We start from the raw sequence: 15149 nt of genomic DNA, 5'->3' as shown, positions 1-15149 counted from the left end.
ATGGTGAAGAAACTCGCGTACGTAATGTACGATAAATGATTTCCATATTCCATCCTTTACCTATATATATATATATATATCATCAAATGATCAAAATTCATAAACTGAAAGTTATATAACAATTTAAACACAAATTTTTTTTTAAATGCACTAGTTCAATATAACTGAATGCAAATAAAGATCAAAAGTAGACAAAAAAACTATACTAAAACATAATCATTTTCAATTCAAACGTGGTTCAACCTATCCGAATATAAAATTTGCTCGTCTTCATATGGGTCATAGTAAACCAGTGATCTTGATATGTTTTTAACTCTTAACTAGGCATGTAATACTCTTCGTTAAATATTGGTTGAAAAGCATTCCAATAAAAGTTAATTGTTTTGTTTGGAAACTGTTAATGGATCGGGTGGCTACAAAAGAAGTGCTTACGGCAAGTTGCGTGATTATGAGAAACAATAAATGTGTGTTGACCAGAAATGAGAAAAGTAGTATATAATAGACAAGATTGACCAAAATTTTTTAAAAATAAACATGGCTATTTTAAAATACATATCCTCAATCATTGATTTTTTTTGTTCAATGAACAAACGCCACGTCAGGGAAGTCGGCAAATGTGGCTAAGCCTTAGCTGACACTATATAAGCACCGAAACATGTAAAAAGTAAATGTGATTTACTTTCTTCAAATACAAAAAGGCATATGTTAAACACGACTAAACTTAACCTACAACTATTTGTTTTTTAGCCGGTATCCCTGACTCTTAGCCGACTTCAAGATCCGTGTTTATTCACTTAGCCGACTCATTATTTTCCCTCTTAGTCGGCTACACCTTGGCTCATAGGTTTAAATCTCACTTAGTCATATTTTATTTTTCATTTAGTCGCCAAAAATAAATACATTTACTTACCAATTAAATAAATACTTAGCTGACATTCAAATTTCTCTCTCTTAATCTCTTCTTTTCTTCCTTTTAATAAATTTGGCCACCATATTAAATGTCTTTACCAACCAAATTATTTTTTTACCTTATATTCTTATAAAGGTTATAAAACCTTCTTCACCCTACCAAGGTTTTTTATACTGGTCAACGAATAATATCATGACATCAAGTCTATTGGCGCGTTATCTTGTAATGCCAGAAAACAGCTGTTAATCACAAAACTTCGCTTTAGTGAATTTGTTTGAAAATATCATTTCGATCGTAGTTAGCTTGGAGGTAATGTTCTTAAATAATTAAATATTACCTTGATAGGGTTAAGAAGATTTTATAAATTTACAAGAATATTAAGTAAAAATATAAGTTTGGCGATTAAATTTATGCAGACTAAAAGAAAGAAAAAAGATGGCTAAGAGAGAAATACAAGAAGGGCGGTAAGTATTTAATTGGTATGTAAAAGTATAATTTTCGTGGCTAAATTTAGACGGCTAAAATGAGAAGAAGACTGCTAAGTGAGATTTTAGCCAGCGAGTTGAATCGGAGCCGACTAAGAGGGAAAATAATGAGTCAACTAAGTAAATAAACATGGATCTCGAAGCCAGCTAAATGTCATTGATGCCGGCTAAAAAATTAGAATAGTAGGCTAAGCTTAGCTGTGTTTGACACATGTCGTATTTGTATTGATTGAAAGTGAGTCCAATTTACTTTTTACAAGTTTCAGTGCCTAAAAGTGTCGTCTAAGCCTTAGCCGGCTTCCCTAATGTGACGCTTGTTTATTGGACAAAAACCAATAATTGAGAAGATGCAAGTTGAAATAACAATGTCTATTTTTGAAAACTTTTAGTCAACCTTGTCTATTCTTGTAATTCCCCCTGAGAAATGCATTGAAACAATAACTTAAGCCATGGTAATACCGACTTGACTGAGTGGAGAATCGGTCTAGTTATAGCCAAAATAATGATCTCTTCATGGAAAGGTAGGGCTCATTAATATATGTTACGAGTTAATATTTTTGTTTTCTTTACCTGGTGAAAAAACACGGATCTACTTCTCTTGACGGGTCTTAGATCCAATGAGTTCACAGGGTAGGATATGGATAACAACCAGTAGATACAAGCCTAATTTCCCGAAGTTCAGTTACCGGAACCTGTAAAACAGACACCGTGAGCTCGTTACGGGAAGACAAGAGGGAGGTCTTCCCGTAACCACCCTCCGGCGTGAAAATAAGTACAATTCCGACGAAGATAAAGTACTTAAGTAATAGTGAGAGTACAGTGGGAGTGAATGAATACCTCATGATAGTTGAGAGAGTATTTATAGCCGAAGGGTGTGAGAAGATGATTGTGCCAGCTGTCCTTTTCAGAAGATGCTCTCGTAACCACCTGGACACGTGTCCTCATATGATAGGTTTAATTATACGTTGCATGTGCATGTATAACAAGCTGGACACGTGTCTTCACGGGATAGGATGCTAAACAACCCTGGCCATGTGCACGGTTATAACGGCTTTGCCAGGTGTCCCTTATTTAGAGCGAAAGATCACGTATTGCTCAAAAAAACATCTTGGTAAATCTTCTAGAATGCAATTAGTTATTGACAGCTGTCCCGGGGCATTACCTCTTGGTCATTTATGCGGACGAATATCCCGTCTTGCGATTGACTCTTGAGTGTGCTAGGATGCTTCCGCATGTGTCATGAGGATGTTTCTTCCTTAGATGGTTAAGCGGGAGATCCATATGTCCCGCGAGAGTTTTATGAGGGGCCCTCAACTGACCCGCGGGTAGTACTTAAGGGTATTTGGGTCTTTTCAGTACTCTACCTCTATACCTGGTTTGGCCCACTTTAATCAAAATGTTTTCATTTGCCTATGAGACATTGTGGCCTGCGACTTTTCTGTTAATTCAGTCCAAATTTACTCACAATTATGAAGATCTTATCCAAAGGGTATTTTAGTGTATTTGCTTCATATACTATGCATTAACAATTTGTCACACCCGGCCTTATAGGCTTACCCGTATGACTATCAAGTGGTACCTTACTTTAAAACATACTCAGTTTTAAATCCACTTTAATAAAATATTCATTCTTTGTATACGCGAGCATAACGGTTAGGTCATCAACCTGTTTGTCAAAATTATCATATCTTTGTTTACAATACATATCTTCATAGTAGGTTAAACTTTTGTAATAGTATGATCTCCCATTTTTTCTTTTTAACAGAGGCTATCATGACAGTTAATCTGTTTGTCAATAAATACCATTTAATATTGATAAACAACTTGACTAAGTAAGGCGATGTTCACAAATCACAATGTCAAAAGACAATAAATTACTAGAAACAAAAATCAATTAAAGGCAACTCTTGTGTCGTGACACGTTACAAAAATCAATTAAAGGCAACTTGACTTATTTGGGCGGGAGTATTCCCCATCCCGCCTTTGGGCGGGATTGTTCCCCGGCTTTGCTCATTCCTTCAGGTGACTACTGAATTATTGAGAGCTAAGTGCCTTGTGCGTGTAGCCTTGCTGCGCGGGTGGCCTTCCCTGATGGCTTGTATCCGTAGCTACGGGAACAGGCGGAGTACTTCACCATTGGGAGGCATTTCCTGCGGGAACAGCTTGCGTACTGCGCGTAAGGACGTCACGTCTCTGAGCATGGTGGGTCCTGCGGATCCAGTTGGTTTCTGCGCAGACGTCTCTCTTCAAGGTGAGTCCTGCGGGTCCAACTGGGCTCTGCTGGGACCTACCTCTTCAAGTCCCCCCAGTCCAATGTTCTTCTCATGAATGTTTAATAAAGTGAGGTGAACTTTTGGACTTAAGCAAAGGGTTTTGAAAAGGGTTTAGTTTTAAGGTTTTCCATGGGGATTCTTCCCGCGGAAGTCCTAATGTCACTTGCAGAAATTCCCGACTTTCCTGCTTGATCTTTGGGTATGATGCGGGTAGGTCTGTAACCTCCTCGCAAGTCAGGAGCGTTGAGTCCCACTTGTGTGGATTCTCCATGAGGTTTTGGTAGTTTTGAACATAGTGATCAATTATGTTAAAACCACCAATTCCATCTTGGAGCTTCAAACAATGTAGTTCTCGACGTTTCCGCTATGCGGGGATGTTATTCCCGTTTCCGCAAGCATTGCCCAGAAGATCCTTCTTGGTTTCAATTCCCTGCGGAGCGCTAGGTATGTGAAGGGTTTTGCCTTGACACTGTACCCGCACTCGTCTTACGGTTACTTTACTTCCAAGGTATTCCTGGCGTCAATTCCCTGCGGGTGCTAAGTATGTGAAGGGTTTTGCCTTGACACTGTACCCGCACCCGTCTTATAGTTACTTGGTCGCCGAGGTATTCTTGGCTTCAATTCCCTGCAGGTGCTAAGTATGTGAAGGGTTTTGCCTTGACACTGTACTCGCACCTGTCTTACAGTTACTTGGTTGCCAAGGTAAGGGGTATTTTCCCGCTTACTTTTGAATCTTTTTGAATTTTTGAAATTCGAAGAGTTGGTGAAAGGATAAGAACAGTCCAAACTGTTGAAACGTCGTCCGACGGTTTCTTCTGACTGTGTCAGGACGTGCAGGAAGTTATGGTGACGTGACAGTACATGGTCATTCCAGACGCTTTTTCAGGCGCGTGGGCGCGATTTTTCGAGCGCGTGGCCGCGAAATTAATGGCACGCGTCCTTTCAACAGCTGTTGCCAGTTTGCTTTTTGCCACGTGTCATAGTTTCATTGCAACCGCGATTTCTCTCTCTTCCGCATTAAATTCATCGCATTGATTGCGATTAGTATATAAAGGGGGAGAGGGTCCTTTGTAATCCACACTTTCACTTTTCATCTTCAAAACGATTTCCGGCGAATACTCACCTTTTCAGTCGAGCATTCTCTTGAAATCGTTCTCTTCTTTCATACCTGCAAGATGTCTTCTGCTCACGATCTTGAGGCTACAGCCCAGGAGGCTGGGGTGTACGCCGAGAACCCGTCATCCACGTCCGACAAGGATGACAAGAGTACTGCTGGCGAGTGCCAGTGTGCTCTGCCTGTCGATCTATATCAGTACATCGTCAGGAAGTTCATGCTCGAGTCTTTCGAGCCTGAGTTTCCTGAACCTCATCAGACGGTGTATGATGCCCCCAGAGGCAAGATCGGGGTATATGCCGCATTCTTTGTCTATGGGAATCTTAGGTTCCCCTTGACGAAGTTTGTGTACCGTGTTCTGGAGAGGCACGGTGTACACCTGACCGAGGTACACCCGATGGCGATCGCAAAGATTCGCCACTTCGAGTGGGTGTGCCGGATTCTGGGCGTTGAGCCCTTCGTCGACCGCCTGATGACCTTCTACTCTTGGAGGTGCATCCAGGGGTGGTATACTCTGATAACCCGGATCAAGGGTTTGAAGATTTGCGCAACCGAGCGTAGTCTTCGTTCATGGAAGCGGGAGTTTTTTTATATCTCCGCTCGCGCCATCCCCCTTGCCATGAAGTTTAAGAATGGGCAAGCACTCCCCAGCCTTCACGCCTCCAACTACCAGGAGGCGGAATGGTTCTCAAAGATTTCCCGAGTCCAATCTCCGGTTTACCGCTTTGCGGAGTCCGGGATGGTGTTGCTCGGGATGAGCCGGGTGTGGAAGGATGCGGAGGCGCAAAAGATCCCGATCGTCCTTGAATACGGTTTGAACTCTGTCCCTTACGGTATGCTCTGTCTTCTTTGTTTATATAGGTTTGTCTTCTAACTGTTTTTCTTTTATTTCAGAGGGGAACGACTTGCAGTCGCTCCTGCATCCGCGGGAGGCTGATAGTCCCGCTCGGATGGGTACTCGTGCTCTAAATGAGAACGAGTTGCCCATCCTTGAACAGACGGCGGATCGGTTCGTGGAGGTCTACCCGCCAGGCCACGAGAACCTGAGCGCCAGGCGGCCAGGTAAGGCGTTATTCAACCCTCGACCCCTCAATGCTGAAACCTCTGCTGGAATTCCTCTAATCTTGTGTTCTAATGAGGAATCCGCAGATGGTCCTCCGTTGGTGTGGAAAAAGAAGGCTGTCGGCGGGAAGGGGAAGGCGAAGGTGGCCTCCACTGCCGATCCGGTGCCTCGGTCTGATTCAGAGACTGACAGCGAGGAGGTGGCTGGGAACCCTGGTGGTGATAAGACCACTGCCCCGGAGGCTGAGACGACCGTCCCCTCCGAGCAGCCCAGGACAACGACGGTGAGTGGCGTGAAGAGGCCGGCTCCATCGGGTTTGTCCCCGCCTGTTCGCACTTTTAGGCTCAAGAAAACCCGTAAGTACAAACTTCTTTTTAACTTCATATCTTTCCGCCATTATACTTATATCTTCTTTGTACAGGCGTGGATGTTGCCGCATTCCAGGGTGGAGCGGGGAGGAGTACCTCCGGACCCATGACGGTAGGCTTGGTCAGCCTACCTGAGGCGACGACCCAGGCGGCTGCGCCTGCGTCAGTTGGTTCAGTTGCTCAGCCAGTTGAGCCAACTGTTCCAACTGTGATGACATCACCGTCGGCTGTCAGTGCCATATTTACTGAATCTTTCACTGAGCCGGCGGTTACTTTTTCTGCGGACTCCGCAGCGGCGACCACGGTTGTGAGTTCACCTACGGTGAGTTCACCTCCGTTGGTTTCTACTACCGCGGCGGCCTTCACCATGCCTCCTCCGTCATCGGCAACGACGGCCGATCCTTCAGGTATGCTTGGGGCTTCTTGCCAACCTCTGCCTCCTTCCCATCTGCCTGACCTCTTGGACGGATTTCCCTTGGGTTCAGGTGATGGGTTTGGCGGCTATCGACCTGTTGTCGACCCTACAGGTGCGTAGGGTTCTTTTGGCCTTTTTTTTTATATCATCTTTTCCTAACTGCTTTTTGTTTTTTGCAGTGTCGGATTCCAATGAAGTGTATGTTCCACGCTGGAACATCCGCCGAGGAACAACCCTTCGCACGCCTGTGGAGTGGGCTCGTCACGCAGCTCCCAGTGGTGCGTTGGGGGAAGCAATGGCTAGCTACCAGGAGGGTAGGCTAACCAATGAGTTGCGGATTCTCCTGGCCCGGATGCAGCCGCGCGTCGAGCTGCTTTGTCGTGAAAACGACAAGTTAAAAGCAGCTCGCATCCAAGAAGTAGCTCAGGCGCGGGCTGTCCGGGAGGAGAACAAGAGGCTTACCGCAGTGGCTGCGGAAAAGGAGAAGGCCTTCAAGGCCCTCGAGGTTGAAGTTCAGGCCCGTCTCGAGGCCCGTTCCAAGGCTGCCCAAGCTGTTAACGAACAGCTTCGGCTGGCTAAGGAAACTGCACGGAACGCAACTGAGAGGGCCACCAAGGCTGAAGCTGTTGCTGAGCCTCTACGCCTCGAGAATGAGGAACTTAAAGCCAAACTAGAGGCGCTCCAACAGGCTCATGATGCCTTGGCGATGGAAGACGCCAAGAAGCTCCAAGAGATCTTGGACCAGAGGGGGGTGCTTGACCATACTGAGCGGAAGCTAAAGGGCGTTGAAGAGGCTGCGGCTAAAGAAGTGTTGCTTGCCAACCTTAACAAAAGTGAAGCCGAACGCGCCCGTAACCAAGCTCAAGCTGCCCTCCAGGAAGCTCTGGTTACCAAGGAATGGCTTCTTCGAGAAGCGTTGTCTCAGGTAAGCTTAGCTTCATAATGTCTTCACGCTTTTCTTTGTAAATAGAAAAGGTTTTGATACTTGTATATTTTTTTTTTGTAGGTTGTGCATCGAGTCTTCACGGACACATCATACGACGATGCCATGAGCGCAGCCCTCAACGCTTCTCATGAGGATGGGGAAAAGGCCGGCTTCCTGCTTGGTCTAGGGTTCGTTGAGAAAGGCATCCCGCCTTCCAACTTCCCTTTGTATGATGTGGATACTGAAGCTGTTTATGACCAAGCAGTGAATCAGTATGCCGCCTTCCCGCATCCGGTGGTGGAGAAGGTGAACGAAGTTGCTGCTGCTGATGATGGGCTAGCTATCCTTAAAGATTTCCTTGAACCGCCACGCTCTACTGATGGTGCTGGTCCAAGTGGAAGTGGTCCTGAAGCTTGATCCTGAAGATCCCTTCCCACTGTTAGGATAGGTTTAGCTTGTATAGATTTATATTCTTGTAGGCGGGTAGTTACCCGGCCATTCTTGTAATGAATATTATGAAATATAAATCTTTGTGCGGGTAAGACCGCTACTTTCACTGGATGACTTGCTTTATAAACGTTATATGACTTGCTCATGCATACTTTAGTTTAAATTAGCAATTTTCCAAGTGTTTAGAATAAGTTAACCTTTGAACGTGGTAGATAATAGGTTGAAGTTTTGCTTCCTCCTTCGTGATTGTGCGGGTAGGACCGTCACTTGCAATTAGTAGGATGGCTAAACTTTACCTATATCTGACATGCGTGGAGGTTTTCCTCATCTTTTTAGAAATTTTCTAAGTGTTTAGAATAAGTTAACCTTTGAACGTGGTAGATAATAGGTTGAAGTTTTGCTTCCTCTTTCGTGATTGTGCGGGTAGGACCGTCACTTGCACTTAGTAGGATGGCTAAACTTTACCTACATCTAACCTGCGTGGAGGTTTTCCTCATCCTTCTGTTAGAAATTTTCTAAAGTATTTTGAATAAGTTAACCGTTCGACGCGCGGTTGTCAATAGGTTCGGTTTCCTCTCATGATTTGTGCGGTTAGGACCGGCACTTTCATTTAGTTGGATGACCAAAGTGTACCTATGACTGACCTGCGTGAAGGTTTGCCGTTTTTTGGGTTTATGCGGGTTTTGCCGCCTTCCCCACGCAACAACTTTCCAAGTAATTATGCGGTGAAAACCGGCATATCAGTGTTGAGTAAATTAACCGTTCGACGTGCGGTTGTTAATAGGTTAGTGTTCAGTTTCCTCTATCATGATTCTTGCGGTTAGGACCGGCACTTTCATTTAGTGGGATGACTGAACTTTACCTTTAACTAACCTGCGTGAAGGTTTGCCGTTTTTTGGGTTTATGCGGGTTTTGCCACCTTCCCCACGCAACGACTTTCCACGTAATTATGCGGTGAAAACCGGCATCAGTGTTGAATAAATTAACCGTTCGACGCGCGGTTGTTAATAGGTTAGTGTTCAGTTTCCTTTATCATGATTCGTGCGGTTAGGACCGGCACTTTCATTTAGTGGGATGACTGAACTTTACCTTTAACTGACCTGCGTGAAGGTTTGCCGTTTTTTGGGTTTATGCGGGTTTTGCCGCCTTCCCCACGCAACGACTTTCCACGTAATTATGCGGTGAAAACCGGCATCAGTGTTGAATAAATTAACCGTTCGACGCGCGGTTGTTAATAGGTTAGTGTTCAGTTTCCTCTATCATGATTCGTGCGGATAGACCGGCACTTTCATTTAGTGGGATGACTGAACTTTACCTTTAACTAACCTGCGTGAAGGTTTGCCGTTTTTTGGGTTTATGCGGGTTTTGCCGCCTTCCCCACGCAACGACTTTCACACTTATGTATGCGGTGAAGACCGGCATATCCGTGTGGAAAGTTCATAAAGTATAAATGTAAAATCATCAGCGTCGATGTTCTAAGGAGAATCATTTCCATTAGAAGTGGCTCTGGGCCTTTTCTTTACAAATTTGGAATTGATCTACATGCAAACTGTGTAATTGAGCTCCCTTCCATGTTGTTGGGATGGGAGTGCCATCGAGCCGATATGCACCTGGTTCGGGATCTCGTTGTTTACGCAGTATGTAGTCTCCAATATTGAAGCTGCAATTATATTCGTTTACCCCAACTGGGGTTCTACACGCATCAGCCTGCTCAGCGTTCATTGCGCCACGAGGTACGCGAGCGTCCCATCTCTGACAAATGCTTCGACCATGTCCTTTACGTCTGTGCATTCTTCAGTGTTGTGGCCTTTTGTCCTGTGAAAGTCACAGTATTTGCTCCGATCAGCATTGTGACGATGTCGGATTATTGGAGCCTTTGGCCATGGGAGCTCCTCAGTGGCGAATATCTCGGTGACGCTTTTGGTGAGTGGCGTCCATCTGTAGTTCTGGTTTGACTGTACGTTATCCCTTCCGCCTAACCGATGTTGCAAGCCGGATGAGGTGTCAAAGTTTACCCTTGACTGCCAAATGCCTAGCTTCCGCTTTTTGTTTAGTCGGGCGGTAAGGACGTTGTCTTCTCTTGTTTTCTGGGTGTAGAGGTTTGTGCTCTGGGGGAGATCTCGACCCAGTTGCTTCTCAGTTTCCGCAAAGCGTTTAGCTGCTGTCATGATGGCATCCCATGTGGATGGCATGCCATCTTTACCCGTTAAGGTGCGGATGAGCTCTGGGTCGTTCGCGCCCTGGATAAAAGCAGCGCGAACAAGATCTTCGCTAATATTACCCAGACTTAGCTTCTTTGAGTTGAAGCGAGTGATGAAGTCTGGCAAAGATTCATCTTCCTCTCGAATGCATTTGAGGATTGTCCATTGCTCTTCGGTATACTTTCTTTGTTGGCTGAAGTGTTGGCTAAACTTCTGTTGGAAGTCTGCCCAGTCGTAGATGTGGTTGACCGGTAGACGATCGAACCACGCTCTAGCTGGCCCAACAAGCGTCATTTGGAACATGTAACACCACGTAGGTTCCGTCCAACTACTGACGGTTGCCCCCGCTATGAACCTGTTCAAATGATCGTCTGGATCAGATATACCATCGTAAGTGCCGATGTTGGACATCTGTTTGGCACTTTTCGGGACGATTGCTTTCGCAATGTCCCTTGCAAATTTGGACGTTCCCGCCTTTGCAGCAGTTGGTGTAAATGTTTTGGAGAAGTCACGTGGGTTTCCACCTGCATTTTTTGGTTTGAAGGTTTCTCCAAAACGCCTTCTCGGTTGGGAGTCCTTTTCCTTACGCTTCCCTTTCGCCCTATGACGAGGGTTTGCGTCACTATCGGATTCCTCCGAATCATCGTCAAAGTACTCTACGAATTCATCAGCCTGTTGGAGTAAACGTAAGCGTTTATCCAACTCAGCTTAGAATTCTTTTTGACGTGCTTCCGCCCACGCTTTAACTTCATCGAGTGTTTGGCGGGGGAGCCTCGTTCGTTGTCTCTCTAACTGGGTATCGGTGAATCCCAGTGAGCGATTGTTTACTGCACTTGCCTCAGCTTGGGTAACTGGGGTAGTGTTCGTAAAATTTACTGCAGTTGCCCCGGCTTGGGTAACCGGGGTAGTGTTCGTAAAAACTGTGTAGTCGCCGGTATTCCCCCCAGTAGCTGGGGTTGTGGTTACCGGAGTTTCTTTAACCATCTTTCCAGAAGTTTGAAAAAACTGAAAAGAAATGAAGTTCTAGCTTTTATGCACGGATGGCGCCAATGAAGAAACACTAATCGACCCCGGGCAAATTACGGATAATCTGGGGGTTAAATAGATGTTTCCCACGAAAGGTTAGACCCAGCAAAGATGGTTCTTCTGATAACCTGCAAAACAGACACCGTGAGCTCGTCACTGAGAAGGGGGGGGGGTACCTCCTTGTGACCACCCTCCGGCGTGAGAATCAGACTAGATTGCTCTTGAATATAAGTGTATATTAAGAGATTGCTAGAGCAGATATCAGGTATAAGATGTAAGATACAAGATGAGATTAGATGATCATACCATTTGGGGTATTTATAGCCGAAGGTAGGTTTCCAAGAAGGTATAGCTGGCTGAATAGTATTCCTGTTCTACCAACTGTGGCCTACGCACGTGCCATGCTGGTAGTTGGTGGGTAGGCAGTGGCTGACAGTGACCAGGCCTGCTGTGTACTATTCCTTTTCCACCAACTGCCGGCTATGCACGTGGTATGACAGGAGTTGGTGAGTAGGCAGCGGCTAATAGTGACATACAGTACAAGAGCATGCTGCTCGCCATACTGTTGTCAATGAGCTGTCGTATCTCTGGTCAGATCTTTTGCCCATATCTCGTCAGGTACAGTACAAAAGATCCTCCAGTATCGTACGGACTGGCTTATTTGGGCGGGAGTATTCCCCCTCCCACCTTTGTGCGGGATTGTTCCCAGCTTTGCTCATTCCTTCAGGTGACTACTGAATTATTGAGAGCTAAGTGCCTTGTGCGTGTAGCCTTGCTGCGCGGGTGGCCTTCCCTGATGGCTTGTATCCGCAGCTGCCGGAACAGGCGGAGTACTTCACCATTGGGAGGCATTTCCTGCGGGAATAGCTTGCGTACTGCGCGTAAGGACGTCACGTCTCTGAGCATGGTGGGTCCTGCGGATCCAGTTGGTTTCTGCGCAGACGTCTCTCTTCAAGGTGAGTCCTGCGGGTCCAACTGGGCTCTGCTGGGACCTACCTCTTCAAACCTGTTTGTCTAAATTATCATATCTTTGTTTACAATACATATCTTCATAGTAGGTTAAACTTTTGTAATAGTATGATCTCCCATTTTTTCTTTTTAACAGAGGCTATCATGACAGTTAATCTGTTTGTCAATAAATACCATTTAATATTGATAAACAACTTGACTAAGTAAGGCGATGTTCACAAATCTCAATGTCAAAAGACAATAAATTACTAGAAACAAAATCAATTAAAGGCAACTCTTGTGTCGTGACACGTTACATGAATGATAAGACATACAAAGACTAAGTTTATTGCAAGAAATAAACTAAGTCTAACTAATTCAGATTGAGATGAAAGACATTCCTTAACTAGAATTCCTACAAGTATTATTTGTTTTTAAATAATATTTATTTAAACTTCCTTACCACGGAAGGGAGATCCACTCTACGATCGGCAGATTTGCTCGTCTTTGGTTGGGCCAGGGGAAAACACGCTTGTGTTGACCTCACAGGGGTATCTCCTTTAGCTGGTTTGAGGGATAATGAGTTTGTAGCTGGGCAAGCAATGAAAAGGGCTGAAACGAAGAAGGTGGAGAAACATGCTAAAGCCTGCGAAGAGAACCAACATGTTTTTGTCCCTCTGGCTTTTGATACCTTTTGCTCCTTGGCACCGGAAGCTATCCGTTTCCTAACCAGGGTCCAACGGGTTGTTCATAGCAATGTGTCGACTCCAAATGGGCAGAGGTATGTCTTTAGCAGGTTAGGGTTTGCAATTCAGAAAGGGGTGGCGGCGCAGCTTGTTGCCTGCCTACCTGCTATGTTGATGTAATATCTATGTTTCTATATTAAATTTAATTGCAGGAAAAGAAATTTATTTAAATACTTTAAGTATTTAACAATTTATAAATAATATTTATATAAATAATTATGTTTAAAGAAGTTTATAAACTTTTCCCATGTTACAATTTTGTTTAAATAAGTGTATAACTTTTCTTAAGTTTATAAAACTACATTTCTTTATATTATTATAAACTACATGACGTGTCAACAAATTCTGTCTTGTCCAATTTATTTTCTTTGAATTCTGTAATTTGTTGGGGTGATGGATTTGCAAGCTCATGTAAACCATATTCTACAATGCTTTGAAGATCATGTGATTTGAATAATACATCTGATTGTATACTCCAATAATAATATTTTTTTCCATTTGAAGTTAGGGTTGCACGATATTGTTGCTATTCGACGGCATTCTTTTCTAACTATTTATGTAGAGTGTCTGATATCACTTTTATGTAAATACATGGTTTTGCAGAAATGTTTACTTGCACATGATATTATACACACAGATTTAGCATTGGTGCATGTCTTCTAGTATATACATAACCAACCATTGCAACCATTGTAGGCAATGATATTGATAACTACCAACACTAACATAAATAATATGATTAATACATTTTTTATTGAATTTTAATAAATCCAAGAGTTTGAATTCAAGGCACACCGAGTAACATGTTATAGGAGTTTATGTGCAAATCTTACAAGACATATAAATACCTCGGTGACTTTCAATTTGGGGTGGGAGTCCCCAGTGGGGCAGAGGCCGTGCTTCATAGCGCGAACAGGTTTCTAAATCAGTTTCATTCGGATGGGTCATTGGCTATGCTTACTGTTGATTTCTCCAATGCCTTTAACTTAGTAGATAGGACGACCCTTCTACATGAGGTTCGGAGTCGATGTCCTTCCATTTCTCTTTGGGTGGATCTTTTATATGGGCAGTCGGCTAGGTTATATGTGGGTGATACTTTCATTAAATCCACCACTGGGGTTCAACAGGGGGACCCTCTTGGGCCTCTCCTTTTTGTCTTAGCTTTGCACCCACTTGTTCACCAAATCAGAGATCGGTGCAAGCTTCTCTTTCATGCTTGGTACTTGGATGATGGCACGATTATCGGGGATACTAGAGAGGTAGCCAAAGCATTAGATATTATCAGGTCTGAGGGGCCTCGTTTGGGTCTTGAATTAAACGTTAAGAAAACTGAGTTATTTTGGCCAACATGCAATGGGGTGAAGGAACAGGAGGGGTTGTTCCCTTGCGGGATTGGAAGGCCGGTGTTTGGCGTGAAACTCCTTGGTGGTGCTGTAAGCCAGGATGCGGGGTTTATCAGCAGTTTGGCTATGAAAAGGGCATCTAGCGCTGTGGAACTGATGAGCTGTCTCCCAAGACTTCGGGATCCTCAATGCGAGCTTCTTTTGCTTCGCTCATGTATGGGAGTCGCCAAGCTTTTGTTCGGTTTGAGAACATGCCAACCTATGTATGTGGGGGAAGCTGTTTCTATATTTGACAATGGTCTTCGAAGGGCGATTGAGGACATCGTGGTTTGTGGAGGTCCGTTCTTTGGGGATCTCCAATGGAGGTTGGCATCACTTCCGATCCGTTATGGGGGTTGGGTCTCTGTTCGGCCGAGGATGTATCTACATATGCTTTTGTGGCTTCGAGAGCACAGTCGTGGTGTTTGCAAGACCATATTCTTCGGGGTTGTGATATTCATGGGTTGGACTCTGATTATGGGTGTGCGATGGATCGTTTACGTACTTCACTTCCAGATTTTGATCTTAGCTGGTTCTCTAATAAGGACACCGCCCCCCCTAAAGCCCAACATGTTGTGGCGAGTGCCTTATTTAGTGGAATCGTCAAGAGTTTAGAAGTGAAGTTTGATCTATCCCTTCGCCAAAAGGCGGTGTTTGAATGCCTTCGGGCTCCTCGGGCTCAGGATTTTCTAACGGCTATCCCCATTGAAGGATTAGGCCAACGTATGTCGGGTTTGGAGTATCGGGCTATCCTTAAGTACCGGTAAATGATCCCTATGTTCCCGACGGATGAACCTTGCCCAATTTGTCGCAAGGTCTGTTTGGATTCTTTTGGTGACCATG

Source organism: Bidens hawaiensis, unplaced genomic scaffold (genome assembly GCF_021521415.1).
Source record: "Bidens hawaiensis isolate Kalapana, Puna unplaced genomic scaffold, B.hawaiensis_p1.1 tig00022677_1, whole genome shotgun sequence".
Classification (NCBI taxonomy): domain Eukaryota; kingdom Viridiplantae; phylum Streptophyta; class Magnoliopsida; order Asterales; family Asteraceae; genus Bidens; species Bidens hawaiensis.
The sequence above is the reverse complement of the archived record's forward strand: the minus strand, read 5'-3'. Positions refer to the sequence as shown.